This window comes from Anabrus simplex, chromosome 6 (assembly GCF_040414725.1).
Source record: "Anabrus simplex isolate iqAnaSimp1 chromosome 6, ASM4041472v1, whole genome shotgun sequence".
NCBI lineage: Eukaryota > Metazoa > Arthropoda > Insecta > Orthoptera > Tettigoniidae > Anabrus > Anabrus simplex.
In genome coordinates, this window is record NC_090270.1 from 159,114,850 (window position 1) to 159,135,516 (window position 20,667).

The 20,667-nt window shown below is 38.3% G+C and overlaps 1 protein-coding gene across 1 annotated transcript in view; it reads left to right on the forward strand.

Annotated features, from left to right (window-relative positions):
* Nucleotides 1–20,667, forward strand: part of pds5 (cohesin associated factor B pds5) — a 463,913-nt gene that overhangs the window by 178,997 nt on the left and 264,249 nt on the right. The gene's annotated exons all lie outside the window — the stretch shown is intronic.

Below are 20,667 nucleotides of genomic sequence, written 5' to 3' on the forward strand. Positions count from 1 at the left end.
CCCAAAACATAGGTTAGGTTTGGAGAATACTTTAATAATCAGCATTATTTAATGCACTGTTTATTACTTTCATATTCCAAGATGTAATTGAAGCATTTAAATAAAGCATAATACATTAAAATTTAAAGTTTTACCACTAGAACAGCTGACATGGAAAAGTGATTTGAAAATTCAAACAAATTCATCTTACGTTAAAATCTTCAAAAAAATAAACTGTAGACTTTTCCGATATATCACCAGCATTTCTCCGGCTCGCCAAAATCCATTCTGCCTAGTTTTAGCGTCTTTGGAACATTTATAAACAATTTGTTTGGTATGGTATGCGATGTGCTATTGCACATCGGAACTCTACACCATTTATAAGTTTTCTGCCTCACTGTCTGCGCAGGATTCATTTTAAGTCTAAAATATACCACTCAGATTATTATCCAATGTATAGACCTCGAATTTAACCATACCAGACACTAACATAAAGTAGAAATACGCGAAGTGTATCCTGCTTCTCACAGCACACTGTGTTATTTCGTCTGCTAATTCAGTCAACCTGTACGATGACGTCAGACCAATGAGATCGCGTACTTGCGTGACGTGACATTTTCGTAGATTTTAATCATGTTTGGAGTTATTATTTGTACATTCTGATCACATTTTTGAATTCTGCATGAAATTTTGAATCAGATTAGCATATTTTTAATTAAAACCCCGGATCATGCATGTTCCCTATTGTATATGGGCCACAAAGTGGTAGTTCAATTAGAAGACAATCACACTGAAGAGATAAGTATAGGAAGAGGTATGAGACAAGGTTGTTGTATGACACCAACACTTTTCAATAATATGCTGAATAGCTAATCAATAAGGGCTTGGAAAAATCAAAAGGACTTGTTATGAGAGGAGAAAGGATAAAAAAACCATCAAATATGCTGATGACATGCCTGTGCTAGCAGAAACTGAAAAAGAGCTCCAGGTAATGGTGGAGACTATTGTAAGTGTGGGTAAAGAATTTGGAATGAAACTGAACATTGGCAAGACCAAAGTGGTGAAAATAGGAAAAGGAGATGACACAATGTATCAGTAGATGGAAGAGGATTAGAGCAGGTTCAATCATTCCAGTATTTGGGAAGCTTCATAACTTCCAGCGGAAGTTGTACAGAGGATGTGAGATGCAGAATATCCATGGGAAAGAGGGCTTTTGGGAGAGTGAAAGGTTTGCTGACAGCTTAGGAAGGGGTTTGCCAAATGTTTTGTGTGGAGTTCGGTGTCATATGGTTCTGAAACATGGTCAGTCAGACTGAAAGAACAAAAAATATTTCGAATCTTTTGAAATACGGTTATGGAGAAAGTGAAATGGACCGATAAAGTGTGAAATGAGGAGGTGCTGAGCAGGATAGGAGAGGAGAGAAACTTCAGGATGATGATACCCAAGAGGAAAATATCTTGGATTGGTCACATATTATGAAGAAATTGTCTACTACAGAGAATCAAGGAAGGAAAAGGGGGGAGAGGAAGAAGAAAGTTTGGAATGCTGACAGATATGAAGAGAGGAAGAAGTTACAAAGTTACAAGCAAATGAAGAAAGATGCTCAGGACAGAGAGACATGGAGAACATCCAGTTGATACCTGTCTGAGGACAGATTTACTTAAAGAAGAAGTTCTACTGCTCAACTAACAGAGACGAATGACTGGCCATTAAGTTATTTTGTATCAATATTGCATAATACGGTTATACGATACCCTTATCCCCTTTTCTGTACGGGATCGAGTACGCAGCGAGATGAATCTCTGTAGAGAGTTTCAACGACTGTATACCCTTCCTCATCAGAGGAATTAATGAGATGAAGTGGATGACATGATATGAGTAACTTAAACTGACTATATTTACATTATATTGTAACCTCATTGACGACGCCCTACTTTATTCAGCGGAGAGTATGGGTTTGACGCCAGGGCATGTACAGTCCGTGCTTAGGAAACATCAGTGGGAGGGTAGTACAATAAGCTCTTATAATTTGGAACTTTTGTTTATTCAAAAGAAACGAGCAAATCATATCACCTTGTTGAAGAGGAACAGCTGAATTTACCGAGTCCATGTTGGAAAAGGACACCAAACCCACAGTGTCGGTGTCGAGGATGTCCTTCCCCTTACCATTGAACACTTCTCTGCACCATGGAACCGCGTAATCTCTCGGTGGTCGACGGCTCTGGAAGTTCTGGTAGAGAGGCTCGAACCAAGGAGTCTGATGACAGGTGAAGTGCAGCGTGGAATGTACAGTTAATGATTGTATTCCATTTAAGTCCCATGAAGGGAGTAAAGAAGTGTGTAACACCGAACAGAATGTCAATAAAATCTGAATGACTCTTCCTTACAGCACTGCACTGGAGATAATTGCGTAACACTGTTCATGCGAGTTACGAGTTCCACTGTTGGTAAACTTTAGCACACTTAAATAAGTTTCAAGTGATGCTTATATCAAAGAGATTAAATCAGTTTTACCATCTACGACGAAAGGTAAATGAACATAGTTCAGAAGTGAAATAATAACCATCTGATTCATTCATCGAAAAAAATAGAAATTAATGGAGTAGTGTGAAAAACACAGTTCGTAACCTTCTCCATCACTAAGGTTAATGCAATGAATTTAACATTGTTTATTTTTCTAAGCACAGTCTAATAAAAATCAAAGAATGTCATTGAGACGTAGTTTTATAGAACTCTTGAAAGTATGACAAGCGTAATGAAATACAGTCCCATTAACGCACTACAGTACTATTCGTGAAATGAGAATGATCGCTAATACAAGATCGAATGAAAGAAAGCAAAGTCCTCTCTCGATACACTGTCTTTCAAAGTTTCCTAAAGCACACAGTCTTTCAAAGCACAATGTCATAAAATTAACACAGTTCTTTTGTTTAGCACAGCCTTTAGAAATACGAAAATAAATTAAGTTCCTGTATGGAAAAACAGTCTGAAAGAGCACAGTTCCTACGGAAATAAACATTCTTTCACTGAACACAGTCATGAAGATAAGTTAAGGCATAGTCTAACGCAAGAGGCAAAGTTCCAACACTGAGGCACAATCAGTTCATATATGATAAGGCACAGATTTCAAAAAATAAAGCACAGTTTTGTAAATGCACATTCGGAGAGTTATTCAAACGAAATAATTTGAATGCACAGTCTTTAAGAGAACAACTAAGTTTTCCTACGAAGCACAGTCTTTCAGAAAAAGAACCAAGTTCTCACGAGTCACTTCACGAATATTTGTTCGTAGAATGAGTGTTACTTTACAAGATAAATCGTATCACACTCGTGTCACAGTTAAATGTTAGTCAATCACTAAATGACTAGTAGTATTTTAAACACTCACACTTGAAATTTATAGTTCGAGGTTTGCACCTCTGACTTAGAAAATTTACTGAGCATTCGTACTTTATTTACGCATAGAACATCGGCCTTTCGCCGGGCGGAGTAACGGTGTAGTATTAAAGTCCCAAAGCTGGTCAGCGCACGAATCGGCTGTGACGACACAAAGATACCGACGTCGTGGCCCTCTTTTATACGTGAAGGTCGGACCACAAGCTTCTAAATTCATACAACTCTAACTTTTAATTACTCGGCTATCTTACTGCCGATCTTCTTGAAACTTAGTACATCACCAGAATCTATACGAAAATACAGGTTGTCACCATAATATCTGCATATATAAGTAATTTTGAATAAAAGAACTGATCTTGAAGGTCAGCTGATGTATCCCCAAAGACACACATAAAATGCTGTCAGTTGGTACAATTATTTATTTCACCTTAACTTCACATAAACATGCACATAACTGCTCTCACAAACAAAATACCCACATCAACAAACCGCCATTTTTAACAAATGCCTGTCGCCAAGCCACATGGAGATCGCAACCTTAAAACAATTGACTGCTTACGAGCATGTCATCCACAACACGTGGTCACAAGTACAATTCCTGTTAAACCATAGCTCTAACTAAGCAATAACTCATCTCTACCATCAAGACCACAACTTTATATGTGCCTGACCAGGCTTCTAGAAAGATACATTTTCTTGTAAATTTGAGAGTGCTTAAGACCCAGATGTAATATACAGAATATTCTACAGAGTTCTTGTCTACCCAGTACCATTCTGGATATGACAGTGTGTTTCACAATTTTGTAGTGTATTACAAATCATATATCCAGGTAATAATAAATTATAAACAGGTTCTTACATTAATTGAACTCATATAAATATTTATATACTACAAATGTTTCAAGACATAACCTCACAAATAATGCAATCGTAAACTAATAATATTAGGAGCACGCAGCTGTGAGCCCGCATCTGGGAGATAGTGGGTTCGAATCCCTCTGTCGGCAGCCCTGAACATGGTTTTCCGTGGTTTCCCATTTTCACACCAAGCTAATGCTGGGGCTTTACCTTAAGTTCACGGCTGTTTCCTTCCCATTCGTAGGCCTTTCCCGTCCCATCGTCGCCATAAGACCTATCTGTGTTGGTGTGACGTAAAGAAAAAAACCTAATAACAATATTCAAGCTCAATACTTGCATTATTTACCCATGGATGAGAGAATATTGTTTTCGAGTTAAATCAGTTTATCACTCTTGCATCAATATCCCCGTACATTTTGAAACAATTTTCACAGTCTGTCACACTCGTCGACTTCTCTTCTCTCTTCCTCGACATCGTTGGATGTGCTCTCCTACTCTTGACTGGATCGTGCCATGTCAGGGGCTGGGGTTGCCTCGCTGCCAGCCTCTTCCTCGATGATAGTTGATGCACTCTATTGATGACCAGAATGAGCTGCGTTGTCAGTAGCCTCTCCTCCAGGTGGACCCGTGGTAGTACCAGGCTTATTCTGTATGTGCTGCGGTTGGGTGACTCGCCAGAACTCCAATGCATGGACGTTGACAGGAGGGTTGGTCTTTAGACCCCATGGCCCAGCTGCTTATCCACCTCGATGGGACTAACCCACTCAGGTGCAAGACCTGCGTGAAACCCTCCAATCTTATTAGTGACTAGCTGATGTACCCGTGCTTCGCTACGAAATTATACATTGTGTACAGAATTGTAGGTTAGATAGAGTACACGTTGTGAGCAAGATTGTATTAAATTGCATAGCTCTTAACGTTACCCTAGAAACACGACGGAGAAATCACCACTCACATGAAGACTGCATTGTGGAATTTTCATTGTAGTGGTAGGCCCGCTTGGCTACCATCGGTCACAATCAGGTTGGGGAATTGCATTATAATGGCAGACACTCGCTCTCCACCTGCCTTTTTACACCCAAAGAAAGACTGTCTTAGGTGGTTTTTCCCAACTGAAATGAGCATAGGTCGTTACAATGACGTCGGTAGGAATGGCGCGAGTAAAAGCAATGATTTCACAAGAAATACTCTATCAAATGAAAAACCACACATTTTCTCACTTTTAACGAACAGTACTAGGCTGCCGATCTAACAGTCCAAAGTTCCAGAGCTGGAATGACCAGCCCGCAGACAGCCGTGATCCGTCAACACTTTGTCTTTTTTTGGGGGGGGCAGGGGGTTTGAATAGAGGAGAGTCTCAGGGCAAAATCTATGCCCTTTTACTCATCTGTTTCCTAGGAGTACCCGATGAGTCAGAAATTCTCATTTCACTACACTGGTGGTGGAAAAATCTGACATGGAGGCAATTTTTTCCTCCAAACCAGAAGAGAAACCCCCTCTTCACTGCTAATTTTGAAGTCATCTGGTTAGGGCAGCTTGCCTCACGTTATCATATCTTGGAAAGATGTTTATTCCGCGCTGCCTTGGGGAATAAACATCTTTCCAAGATATGATAACGTGAGGCAGATGGCCACCATTTTATAACAGAGAAGATACGAAAGAACTTTTACCAATCAAAACAATCAACACAGCAAGTATTTTTTCCATAACCTAAAGATTAACGCTTGTGCTTATTGTCCAATATTTTTCATCTAAGTTATCCTTATATAGCTGATGATGACCACTAAGTGGTCGAAACATGTTCTGTGAGTGATAATGTATATTTAATTTTGCCTAACGCAAAAAATAAAGTATCAATTAGGTGGTTCTTTAATTATACTTGTTGATTATACTCATTATACTCATTATACTCATCGATACGATCATGAAGTGGACAACTTGCAATACTCTTATTATAGTCGGTATGGTAAAATTGAATGAAACATAAATGTTCGTAAATTGTATTCTCTATAAATTTTTGTATGTAGTACTTTTCGATAGGACCAATAACATAGGTACCATATTTAATAATTAAATTTTAGGCACCTTCCCCTAAGCTACAATTTCATATAGGGCGAATACAATTGTTTATAACTTAGTCTGTAGGTTCTTATTCTCCGACTCTACATACCGACTTTCATTAAATTCTGTTAACCTATTTTCTCGTGACTCCGCGTTGGTATGGACTTGGCAACAAAAATACAAATTCATGAATATCTCTGTTTTCAAAGCCGGTACGGTAACAATGTATGAAATAAATGATCGGAAATTTAATTCTATATAACTTTAGTTATGTAGTATTTATCGATAGGACTACTAACGATATAAATATTGGAGAATTCCTATTAGGCCTTCCCCTAAACTACCATTTCACTCAGCGTGAGTAAGATATTTATAGCCTAAATTGTAGTGGCTCATCCCCCGACTTCACATACCGATTTTCATTAAATTCTCTTCAGCCGTTTTCTCGTGATGCGTGTATATATGTACATACATACTGCACCGGCTACTTCTCCTCTTCAGACTACTCCATGTATCGGGGTCAATTTATGTATCGTGCATTAAATATGATGCTATGTATCTGCAGCTACATCGATTAGGGTAATAATCTCCTTTTCATGTTTCACAGTAGGCGTCAAATTATTCTCTGATTTGCTACACGATACCTCTCAGGGGTAACTAATATACATTTTAAAAAAAAAAAAATTTTTAACGTGAGATCAACTGGGAACCCGCGTATCCTCTCTTATAGTTCACCAGCAAATCCATTCTTCCTTAATTATAAATAAAATCATCACTCAAACTCGTCCAATAATCCTGCAAGAATTCAATTTAAACTAATCCGCTGTAATAATGAAATTGCAATAACAATAATTTAAATTCTTAAATTCTTGTTTTATTCATGATCATGAATTGCCTTGGGATGAATTATTCAATTATTAAAATATCTAAATACATTCGTCGTATCCTCATTCAAAGAATTAATCAATAAAATCCTTGACTGAAAACAAATCATTATCTCATTAAAGAAATGTGGTTCTTAATAAACATAAATGTAAAGAAAATTTTTACGAAGTATCATTTATCATAATTATCAATCTCATTAAGTAACAATCTTGGCGAATATTAATGAAGTCAAAGTGTCAAGAAAATTAAAGAAATATGAATACAGTCAAGAGTGTGAATAAATTCAAAAGTGCTTATTTATCCTCTCATCAAGTTATTAATCTTCTCTTATATCCTTGCTTGATTTCAATTATAACGCTAGCAGAAAAAGCAAAGTTCCAAATGTCCTAGCTTCATATGGCTATTTTTATAATATTCTTATAAAAAAAAATCAACAAGTTTCACCTGTTACTGGATAAATATATCCATATTATTTCCTGAAAAGCATGTAGGAATCGTCTAATAAATTCTAATCATCCTAACAGGTCTTACATTTATCAAGTTTCACAATCGCATTTAAATTCAATCACTAAATCACGGAATCTTAGAGAATATCATTGATGATAATTATCTACTAGTCAATGGCAGTAACTTAAATTATGAAGATGCTTTCTCCCATCAAAACGTGGCTTCAACACAAATCAAACCGGACTTTGTACAACATGTGAAATTCTCCTAGAAGATACCAGGTTTACACCTTAATATTTATTATTTGGAAATTTTATTTTGATGACTGTATGTGGTTATCAGCCTACGGATTCTGTAACGTATTTTACCATATGAATAACCTATCAACCCAAAACATCCTATGCCACTACAATCATGCCGGAATCACTACAACTATAACCTATGATTAGTATTATGTCGTGTAATTACTACCAATAAATTACTACCAATAAATCGTAAATACATATCTCTCATCATATCCCAATCGTAAACATTATAACTCCACATTAATCATATCAACAAATATATCCTCAGAATATTCATACTTATAATCTCATCATTACGACGTATGTACTCTTAATTACACATATAAATATCAATTATTTCTCCTTTAGCAGTGTATCGTTTCAATATACCATTATCATATGACAATGGTGCATTAATGGGTTAAATTTCTATTCAAATACAAATAATCACTCCTTTCCTGTAAAAGAAATACATGTATAAATGTATCAGGCTCGTATTTACTTACATGTGATGACGATCTGGTGATAACCAAGTCGTAATATCCTACGAAACCATCTATTTCCACTCCGCATTACAGCCGGATTAAATTACATTATGTATAGCACTTTTCTTTGGCAATAGATGAAGTGTCATTTTCAAATCTCACCACAATTGACTATAAGCATCCCTACATATGAATTTTGATTTACGTAATCGAAGACTACCTACATCCATGGTTTTAAAACAATTATAATAATTTCTTTGCGAGGACACTGCACATTGAAATCAATTCTCGAAGATATAAATGTCGACCTTTTAAAATCACATTACTAACCACAATGTGCTACTTCTTAAAGTTAAATATATATGGTTACCTTCAATAGATAAAACTACATGGAACTTAGCTTATATCTGCTCGCGCTACAGGACTGGGCTGGATTCCAACTCGATCTTCTTTGGTCCCATGGCTCAAGGTGATGGCTGCGTCATATTTGGGCAGTGGTTACCAGTTTCGGGCTTGCAGAAACAGCTGGTCGGTGTCCATTAGTTGTCAACCCCATCTTCGGCTTAGTTGCTCATCTCGATGCCATGATATACATGCGATAAAAACATATTTAACATCGTCATTAGTTCCACAATTCAATTATACAACGAATTCCCGTGTCTAATTTCTATTTTTAAGCAAATTATTCCATCAAAATTCAATAAAAATCTCCGGTTATAAGATTTGTAAAGTACTTTAGAGAATTTCTAGTTTGACGTATATGTATTTTGAGTTGGCGATATTTTATTTTCCTCGAAGTAACTCGTGTTAATTTTTCGATCCGAGCTTTGGTCTCCGATAACTTAATTCTTCTTCTCCTTTTAGTTTTTACCCTCGATAACCTTGATATTTATTTGAGAATCTGCATAATATCTTTATAATATTACTCGTTCTTCCAATTATTCATAAAATGTTCTTTCGTAAAACAGCTTCCTCTGTTGAATCTCGCGTGAAAACTTTGTTCTGATGCTCAACGTGAAATGTGATTGTTCACTTTGCCATTTTAACAATTTAATAACTTCTGCATTTTTTTTAAATCACGGCCCCGTGGATCCTATAGGTCTGAACGTCTTACTTCCTGACCATGGCTTACTTGATTCATTAAGTCTGTATTCTTTTCGACATATTCATGGTTTCTTTAATTCTATATGTCTGTACTTTTATTATAACATAATCATGGCCTATTTAATTCTGTATGTCTGTACTTTCTTCTAATGTATTTCTCTACTATATAATCTTTGTCATTTTATTACAACGCATGGCAAACATTGGTGTCGTAATATCTCGTTCCAATATAATCAGGGCAATGAAATGGTACAAGACAGACAGACAGACAGACAGACAGACAGACAGACAGACAGACAGACAGACAGACAGACAGACAGACAGACAGACAGACAGACAGACAGACAGACAGACAGACAGAAATTACAGAAATGTAAAGTGCATTTCCTTGTTACTATGGGCATGGCCGATTCAGAAATACCATTCCTTTCAAATTCTGAGCAATGTACAGACAAAATTCCTGGGTAGTTATGTCGCAGTACTTGTTGGCCTGGTAGGAAGATCTGGGTCTCTTTGACATCTTGAGCCTTGGCCTGGGTAAGGGATCTCTTCTCGGCCAAAGCTTGCTTTTCCTTGATGTCCTGCTGCTGCTGCTGCTGCTGCCACTCTGCCAGGGAAACAGCTGCTTCATCTTGACCAGGAGTGGATGGTGGATGAGTCTACCAACCCTCGGTTCCGTTTAGCTGTTGACCAAGTAACAGCTCCGCTGGGGAATAGACGGCGACACGGTTGATGCGTCGTTGCAGGGCAAAGAGTGACTGCGTTATCGGATGTTCCCACAGTCGATGTTCTTTGTCTATGAGGTAGACTTGTAGCATCCTTTTTAGCTCCTGGTTTTGTCATTCTGTTGGATTGGCCCTTGGGTTGTAGATAGGGGTGGTCCAGTGCTCCACACCTCATTCATTCATAATTTGCTGCCATTTCCTTGACGTGAAGCGACTCCCGTTGTCTGACAGAATGCACTGTGGGTAACCGTAGTGGCTGAATACCTCATCTTGTAGAAGGCTGGTGATGCATCCCGTTGTGGCTTCTGGTATCGGAAAGGCCTCAATCCATCTTGTGAAGAGGTCAATGATTACTAGGAGTCCTTTTTCACCCCGTGGTGTTCTAGGGTAAGGACCCATCAAGTCCATGGGTTATGACCTCTCAAGGGCGTTGCGGCTGTCTTCCTCGCTGACTGGAATCTGCTTTCCTGTTCCTCGCATTGGTGCAGGCACAGATGTAGCATCCCTTCACATAGTCCAGGATGTCTTTCCGCATGTTGACCCAGAAGATTCTTCGTCGGATAGACTGATATGTCTCTTCACCTCCTGGATGTCCGGCTTCAGTGCTGTCGTGGAACTTCTCGTGGATGTCCGTCGTATGCTCTCTGGGGATCACCACTCCTGCAGGCTTGTCGGAGAGGTGAGATCTGTACATCAAGAGTCCTCCGTCAACACAGAAGTTCTTGTAGCACATCTTGAATTCCCTCAGGACGAGTCGACTATCAGTGTTCTGTCTCCTAATCCACTGCGTCATGGTCCTACAGAGCTTGTCTTGTTCTTGCCACTGTTCGATTGCTCCCAGATCTAGTTCCTTCTTGATGGTCATAAGGACAGGTTCCTTGGACTCACTCTGGTGTTTTCATGGGAACTCCCTCTCGGCAATGGTACTCCTAGCTTGGGGTTCCATCACCGGGTGCCTAGATAAGCTGTCTGCTCCTACGTTCGTCGGTCTTGGGACGTGACACACATCGAAATCAAATTTTGCAATTAATAGAGTCCATTGCATCAATTTAGATTTTGAGCCAGAGACAGAGTTTAACCATTTGAGAGCGGCGTTATCAGTGTAGAGCTGGAACTTCCTTCCCTCCAAGTAGCCTGTCAATTTGCCCATGGCCCACACCACGGCTAAGGCTTCCTTCTCCGCAGTGCAGTAGCGTTGTTCAGTGGGAGATAGCTTTCTGCTGGCATACTCGATGATGTCCTTTCTGCCATCACTCCTCTCCTGGAATAACACTGCTCCTAAGCCAGAGTCGCTGGCGTCCGTCTTCCGTCTCGAGGCACATCTTCTGTTGAGTATCAGGATGGGCCAGACTGGGAGCGTTGCATATCACAGCCTTAATGCCTTGGAATGTTGCCTCTTCCTTGCTGGTCCATTGGAATGGTCGGTTGTTATGGAGTAAATCGGTGAGTAGTATTGCCTTCTCTTCAAAGAATGGCACGAAGCTGCTATACCATCCACACAAGCCAAGGAACTGACGTACTTGTCGCTTGAACCGTAGGTGTTCAACTTCTTCAATAGCTCGTTTCTTCTCCGGTTGCCTTTCTAAGCCTTCAAATGTTAGGACATGGCAAAGAAATTCTACGCGAGACTGGGCGTAGTGACTCTTCTCCAGTTGGCAAGTCAGTCCATGAATCTTCAGTCATTCCAGTACTTTCCTCAAATGTATAAGGTGTTCTTGAAAATTCTTGTTGTAAATTAAAATGTTGTCAAGATACACTTGGAAAAAATCTCCAGCATATCCTAATAATACCGTATCCATCAGTCACATGAAAGTGGCAAGAGGATTCTTCAATCAGAAATGCATTACTGCAAACTAGTACAATCCTTTTAGTGTCATGAAGGTGGTCAGTGGTTTAGAACTTTCCTCGACCTCCACTTGCCAGTATCCGGAGTTGAGATCCAGTGTGCTGAAAACCCTAGACCAATGTACTTGTTTCAGTGAGTCTTTCAGGTCAGGCATGGGGTAGGCATCACTAATAGTCTTCTCGCTCAACCTGCTGAAGTCCACACTTATTACATGTTACAAATCTCATGTTATGGTCCGTATTGAAATGTACTTAAAGTCAAATAATAATACTAGATTATAGATTCCACCTGTTCAATACATAAGAGTTTTTTTATTTAAATTTAAGAAATAGTTCTTAACATATTACATATAGGGACATGTTTCACCCATAATGAGGGCATCATCAGCCGAAAAATCTCATATCTGAAAGAAAGATAGATCAGGATCCTGATTGTTCTTATACCTAAATAAGAGGATACCACGTCTACCAGCTAATTTTATTATAAATATAGCAACGTTTTCCGACGAACACCTGTCATCGTTCCTAAGTGCTTCAAGAAATTTGTCGTCTTATCGTTATTAACATAACTGTCGAAGAACAAAACACTACAAACTCTACTCAACCTCGTACATTTTCCTTTCGACTTTTAATACAAGAAGCTACAACCACGTCTACCAGCTAATTTTATTATAAATATAGCTACATTTTCTGACGAACACCTGTCATCGCTCCTAAGTGCTTCAAGAAATTTGTCGTCTTATCTTTTCATATAGGATTAACAACTTCAACAGACAAACAACTTTGGATTTTACCTCATCTTTAACCAAATTAACATAACTGTCGAAGAGACATAACTCCACAAGCTCTACTCAGCCTTGCACATTTTCTTTTCGACTTTTAATACAAGAAGCTACAACCAGGTCTACCAGCTAATTATAAAAATGTTTTCTGATGAGTACTTGTCCTCGCTCTAAGTGCTTCAAGAAGTTTGTCGTATTATCTTTCCATATAAAATTAACAACTTACTACCACTAACATATCAGATGTAAGGCTTTTCAAGCGTTTGCTCTATTAACCAGCGTTTCGTCTTAGGTCTGACACTAGACTCGTCTGAGTGGGATGTGTCAGACCCTACCCACTGACGCTGGGTGTACGCAGGTGAGCTTATCAGAAGCCTATTTATGAGGCACAGTCTGATAACTGGATACGGGAGATAAATCTCCACAACGGAATTATTGCCCGCCTAGCGATTCCAAATGGAAAATTCCAAATTACCATAAAGGGAATTAGATATTTTTCACCAATAGAGCATGTCAAAAACATATCAGATGTAAGGCTTTTCAGGCTTTTGCTCTATTAACCAGCGTTTTGTCTTAGGTCTGACACTAGACTCGTCAGAGTGGGATGTGTCTGACCCTACCAACTGACGCTGGGTGTATGCAGGTTAGCTTATCAGAAGCCTATTTATGAGGCACAGTCTGATAACTGCATAACGGGAGATAAATCTCCACAATGGAATTATTGTCCGTCTAGCAATTCCAAATGGAAAATTCTAAATTCCCATAAAGGGAGTTAGATATTTTTCACCAATAGAGCATGTCAAAAACATATCAGATGTAAGGCTTTTCAGGCATTTGCTCTATTAACCACCAAGAGTGACTTTTATCCTAAATTATTAAGCTATTATAAGCTCCTTACGCTATCTCCAGAATAAGGCACCACATTTACCAAATTTTATTTCAGCGCAACAATTTACATATTATTTTTGAACTTTTAACTAACCACTTGTTACCACATTTTTTAAAAACGAGACATTCGCAGAGATCTACAATAAGGATTGATTATAAGACTTTATCATAAGAGTACAGTATCCTCTTATTTAGGTATAAGAACCATCAGGATCCTGATCTATCTTTCTTTCAGATATGAGATTTTTAGGCTGATGATGCCCTCATTATGGGTGAAACATGTCCCTATATGTAATATGTTAAGAACTATTTCTTAAATTTAAATAAAAAAACTTATGTATTGAACAGGTGGAATCTATAATCTAGTATTATTATTTGACTTTAAATCCACGCTTAGTCGATACTCCCCTTTCTTCTTCTTCTTCTTCTTCTTCTTCTTCTTCTTCTTCTTCTTCTTCTTCTTCTTCTTCTTCTTCTTCTTCTTCTTCTTCTTCTTCTTCTTCTTCTTCAGTAGTAGGACAATAGGTGAAGCTCAACAGGATGTAGATGGTTCGATGAGACCTTGCCCTTCCATCTCTTGAATCTTCTGGATGACGAAGTTGCGCTTATCCGGGTTGATTGGATATGGACGTTGCTTGATGGGTAAGGAAGCGCTGCATTCAGTGGTGTGCATTACAGTGGTAGTCCGTCGTATTTTATTCGTGATGACTTCCAGAAAGTCCTTGAAGGTGTGTCTCAGGTCCTCTTCTTTACTCAGTCGAAGATGTGTTAACTGGATACCTCCCAGGTCTACGTCGACTTGCATATCCTTGCGAGTCTGGAGATTTCCATCATGCCAGGTGACCCTTAGATGTCTGTCTTTTCCCAGAAAGGCTTCATGAGCTGCATGGTCTAGGATCACCTTGTATTCCACCAGAAAGTCATGACCTAATATGATGTTGTTGGTATCAGGTTCTGGATCACTGCATTGTCAATTACAATAGGCATGCTCATACATTTAGCGGTTAGGTTAGCCTGTCCTTGGATGGAATAGGTTACCCCGTCCGCTGCTCCTGCTGCCCTTCTGGAGTGGTGAGACTTCGTAGGCGGTAGTAATCGGGCAACCATCCAATTGACAAATGAATGACTTGCTTGGCTGTCGATTATGGCTGAAAAATTCTCATTGCCAATCCTTAAGATGATAACTGTGTGGGGTTGGCCTATTCTACTCACTATCTGACCAATCCCTCTCCTACTTGCCAGAGTTGCTCGTCTGTCAGGTCTTGAGGCACCTTCCTGTTCTCGGTCCCATTCCCGCTTAATCCAGGATGGGCCAGAACTAGTTTCTCCAACGTCAAGGTTGGGCACTTGTTCTTTAGGTGTCCCGTTCTTCCACACCGGTAGCACGTCTTAACTGCACTGGCCTCATCCGTAGCTTTGCTTTCGTGTTCCTCCAGCTGGGCGATGATTCTGCGTAGATCGTCAAAGGATCTCGGCTGTGATACTTTCACTAGAGGTCGATTATTATCGTGGAGTAGCTCTGTTATGTCTGGTAAGATCTCGTTTTCACTTCCTTCCGGGTGCTAGCGCTTGAAGAGTTGGTACTTCTGTAGGACGAAGGCGCTAGGTCTCATGTCAGTGGGTTGTGGCTCAGTCAGTAGCTTCCTTTCCACAGAGCTGTTCACCTCTTCGGAATTAAACCTAGCAAGGAATTCCCTCTTGAAGTCCATCCAGTTTAAATTTAGACCCTTCAAGTTATTCCACCAAGTAGCGGCTTGCCCCTTTAATCGTGGTGTGACGAGTTGCACGAAGATGTCCTGTGGTAGATTAGTCCTTCCTAACAGACTGACCGATCCCTCGATGAAGCTAGTCGGGTTCTCTTCCAGTCGCCCATGGAATTTCGGAAGGCCCTCTATAATTACCTTCGGGTGTAGGTATCCTGTGTTGCCGGTTAGGTTTGAGGGGGTTAGAGGTGTGGTGGTACGTGTTGTTTGATCTTTCTTCCACCGTGTGGAGGTTGATTTCCCTTATATTCTCACATCTCCCTTGATTGTCGAAATTCAGTTTTCTAACCTTTCTTCAACAGCAGAAATACGGTTCCCGAAATTTCCCTCGACGGCAGACATATGGCTTTCCACCTTTTGCTTTATGCCGGAAACCTGGATTTCCACCTCCTCCTTGAAGTTCAATATATTCCCTTCCAGCTGGCTTACCCTACTATCGATCTGTTCAACCTGTCCCAGTTTTGAGCTGATGTCTGATATCTGCTGCGTTAATCGATTGGTGATGTCGGTAATTTGCAAATAAATTTTGTCATCTACGGTCAAAATTTTCGATTCTAGGCCCTGTGCGACTTTGTAAACCTGCGTGTACACTTGTGATATTTGTCCAGTTAAAACTGGCTTAGCTCGAGAAATTTTGTCATTTACTTTCGAAATTTGATCTGCAATCTGTTGTGTTAGGCAGGAATTTACATCTGAAATTGTGTCTGAAAGTTTGTCATTGAGTGCCTGCATGATGGTCATTAGGTTAGAACACTTATATTTACCTCTTCTTCTGTCTCCGAATCTTCGTCGGCTTCGATGACAATTTTTTGTGATCTTCTCCTTTTTCAGCGAGATCTTCCCGTAACCGCGTCTCTAGCAATTTCTTCTTCCCATTCGTCGGGTGATTCCTCTTGGTGAGTTTGTGTTGCTTCACAGACATATTCTCTGTTATCACTTGCATTTTGCACTACCCTCGTATTCACTCCTAGATTCTTACATCCTGTCACGGTCGCCAAAAATGTATCCACAAAGATGCACCCAAAATGCTGTCAGTTGGTACACTTATTTATTTCACCTTATCTTCACATAAACATACGCATAACCTAATCAACTGCCGTTTAACAAAATACAACAACAAACCACCATTTTTAACAAATGCCTGTCACAAAGCCACAAGGAGATCGCAGCCATAAAAAAATTGACTGCTTACAAGTACAATTCCTGTTAAACCATGACTCTAACTAAGCAATATCTCGTCTCTACCATCAAGACCACCTCTTTATATATGTGCCTGGCCAGGCTTCTAACAAGATAAATTTTCTCGAAAATTCTAGAGCGCTTAAGACCCAGATTTAATATACAGAATGTTTGACGGAGTTCACGTCTACCCAGTACCATTCTGGATGTTACAGTATGTTTCACAATTTTGTAGTGGGTTACAAATCATATATCCAGGTAATAATAAATTATATACAGGTTCTTACATTAATTGAACTCATATAAATATTTATTACAACAAATGTTTCATGACATAACCTCACAAATAATGCGATCATAAACTAATTGTACATTACAAGTAGTAGTAGTAGTAGTAGTAGTAGTAGTAGTAGTAATAATAATAATAATAATAATAATAATAATAATAATAATAATAATAATAATTCGAGTTCGATACCTGCATTATTTATCCATGGGTGAGAGAATTTTGTTTTCATGTTATATCAGTTTATCACACTTGCGTCAATCAGAGCTGTGAATTTTCTTGCTCGAGTTTAAATGGTTTGATAAACTTGTCAACAGTCCCATCATGCTTACTGGGAATGGCATTAGTTAGAGTATGTATTTGAAGACATACTGTATATCTACTTGTTAATGTGTTTACAGTGTTATTGTATTTGGCTAGTGAATCTGTAAACATTAGAAACCGATTGAACTAGTAAAGTCACTTAGCATTACAACACTGTACAAAATCAAGCATTAAACTTGTTGAATTATGGAATTGTATTAAGTTTTACTGTATGAAGTAACAGAAATTTTACTTTCTTATTAGAAATTCTGTCATTCATATCCAAGAAATTTTGAATTGTATATTGTACTCTTCAGCTCTTTACATTGTAACACGTAACATTTTGTTTTTATTTGAATATGTAAGTGTAGGTTAATAAAACCATGTCTGTTATTAACCAAATATTTTTAAAAAATTGCTTTTTCTTGTGATTATAGTGTCCTTTTATTTATATTGTACTCCAACATCACTCTGTCACTTGACTGTGATGTACGCTTGGTACACAAACTGTCTGCGTTCCAGATAAGCAAGCCCTGCTGCAGTGGACTAGCTGCAACAGGCACCCAGCTTAGCAACTTGAGTCCTGACCAATGGTCTAACCAATCCAGACAATGGTTTGGTCAGGGGATACTAGAGGCCTGTACTCTACTTCATGGCCCACGTGTAAGCCCCACAGACCCACTTTTGGTTGTACACTAATGTTCACAAGCCTGCCAAGTATCTTGTGAGATCATTCAAGCTGCGGCGTGTTGAATCTCTAACCTAATTTTTGCCCACGGGAAACAGAAGGTTTACTGCACTTTCTTTTTGCTTGAGGGGTGCTCTGGTAATATTCCAGTGCTTGTTGATATGCTGCTTCTAAGGAGGGAATGGTATCTGTGGAGTTAAAAAAAAAAAAAAAAAAAAAAAAAAAGTGGTTATTTCTCCTAGGGTATTTTTTAAAGGTTGATAAAATTTTTGTTAAAATTTGCTGTCCAAAAATAATAGGCCCGTTGCTTGGATTTGAATAAAAGGCCCAGAGTGGCAAAATATAGCATATAAAAAGGAATTTAAATACATCTGTATATATAAAATGAGTTTTGTCTGTACATTGCTCAGAATTTTAAAAGAATCTGATTTCTTTATCGTTCGTGTCCACAGTAACAAGGAAATGCAGTTTTTAATTTTCCGTCATTTCTGTTTGTGTGTGTGTATGGTCATCACTAGAAAATGGCTGAAGAAAATTTAATGAAATTCAGTATGTAAAGTCGGGAATGATGAAGTACAATCTAAGCTATAAATAATTTTATTCTCGCTAAGTGAAATTGTAGTTTAGGGGAAGGTGCCTAAAATTAAATTTTAAAAATATCTATGTTATTGTTCGTATCAAAAGGTATTATTTACACAACAAAAGTTGTAGAAAATACAAGTTCCAATCATTTATATCTCAGAGTTTTACTGTATCGAATATGATAATGAATTTAAAGTTTTGTTACTTAGTCCATATCAACGCCAAGCATGGTTAACGTGGAAATATTGTTTAATCGTGGTAACTAGTGATGGGGTTTTTTCATGATTGTCTTAAGGTGTAAAACCGTGTGGTCGTCAGTCCGTATGGACAAGGAAAATGTAAAGATTATCAAAATTGAGAAAAAATCAAAAAAGAGTGATGACTTGAAGATTAAGATAAGAGGGAGTCGTGAAAGGAGGACTGCGTTACATCATATGCTCTAATATTCCAGAGTCTGAAAAGAACTAAATGTGAAGTCCAACAATATCGAAAGCTCATAAATCTGATCAACAAGAACATTATATTGACCATTGTTGTGATGTGATTTATCTCTTCTGCTGCCACTCATCTCCGATAGATGGGATTGCTGCTGCATCCCGAGTAAAACAGAATCCCTGAATATTGGCGGGAAGTTGCTAGGGAGTTAGATAACTTTGCACATTTTGTATGATTGTCCCGTCAAAGACGGGTACTGCAGCTAGTAAATAAATAAATAAATAAATACATTTGTAGTAATTATATTTAGCACTTTGCTTTTCTGGCAGCTATTATTTTTCTATTGGAAGTTAAAAAAGCATGATGCAAATAATGGAATAATGTTATTCAAGATGGTATGAAATATATGTTTTCTTAAGTTTTATTATAAGAAAACCTAACAAAGAACTATTAGTGCTAAAATAACTGATAAAAATTAAATTAATATCATTGCTTAATCATCTCTCTTGGCTTCTTTGCACATTTCTGCATGATTCTTCTCTGAAATTGGCCTTCTTACTCATATCCACATTTCTTGCATTTGGCTATACAGCCTTTTCTGCTTTTACTTCGTATCACATCTGATAAGTATCCTTTTTTTTTTTTTTTTTTTTTTTCCTACCACACATCTTACTGCGTTGCTTTGGGACAAGTCCACAACCCAAGTAATGAAAATATGAGCTACTACTACTGATGTCTAGATACTGGTCTGACAATAAATAATCCCGCGAGGATGCGTGCGCATTGTTTTAGACTGGGTCATGAAAAAAATAACACAAATTAAGCAAAAACTATTTTTAATGTTACAGAACTTGTAAATAATGTTCAAATGTATTTTGACAATACGAAAATCGGGTGTTAAACAATTGATGTTCATTCTGCGTCATCACTAAATTCTTGACTTTGCGTACTGCACCGAGCATATGTCACTGCCAAGTTTTCTTTGTAGATATGTCACTGGCATATACGGAATCTAGTCTAGGTTTCTCTGTTGGTTGAACCTGGTCGAAAAGACTGTGACACGCCCTCTCCAAGGTTAAAATTGTTTAAATTCAGTCATTGTTTTTCCATTAATAGAATTAGCCCTTATAATTCTTGTAGAGTTGCAGAAGGCTGCTCTTCTTTTTTTAGCAAATGTTCCTTTTTGAGCCCCGTTGGGAGAATTTGAATACCGTTCCCTCCAGTATCTCACACAAAGCTGTTGGTTTAGTTCTTTCAATTAATTAGCCTTTGAATGTTTGAATGTTAAAGTTACCTACCGCATGCTTGTAAATTATATACGAATTAATTCAAGTAATGTTCAAGATAGTAAAAAGTAAAATCATTGGCCACCGATTGCTTGTGCGTGAAACGGAGTATCGCTCTTTATAAGTATTTCAATTTCACCTTTTCTGTTTGTATCCATGATGTGTTGGACTTCCACTTTATACGAAGGCACTATTTCACACGAAAATGAAACAAAACCGACACATTCTTGGTACATAACTGAAAAAGTAAAGTGAAACTTAACTCATAAACATGCATACGCCATGGGATGCAACAGGAGTTTTAGATCGGGTCCGTCAAGCAATGCACTTAGGCTGAATACTGAGGAGCATGAGGGGTGAATTGTTTACACACACCGATAGTGAATGGGTCCAATGTAAGGTACT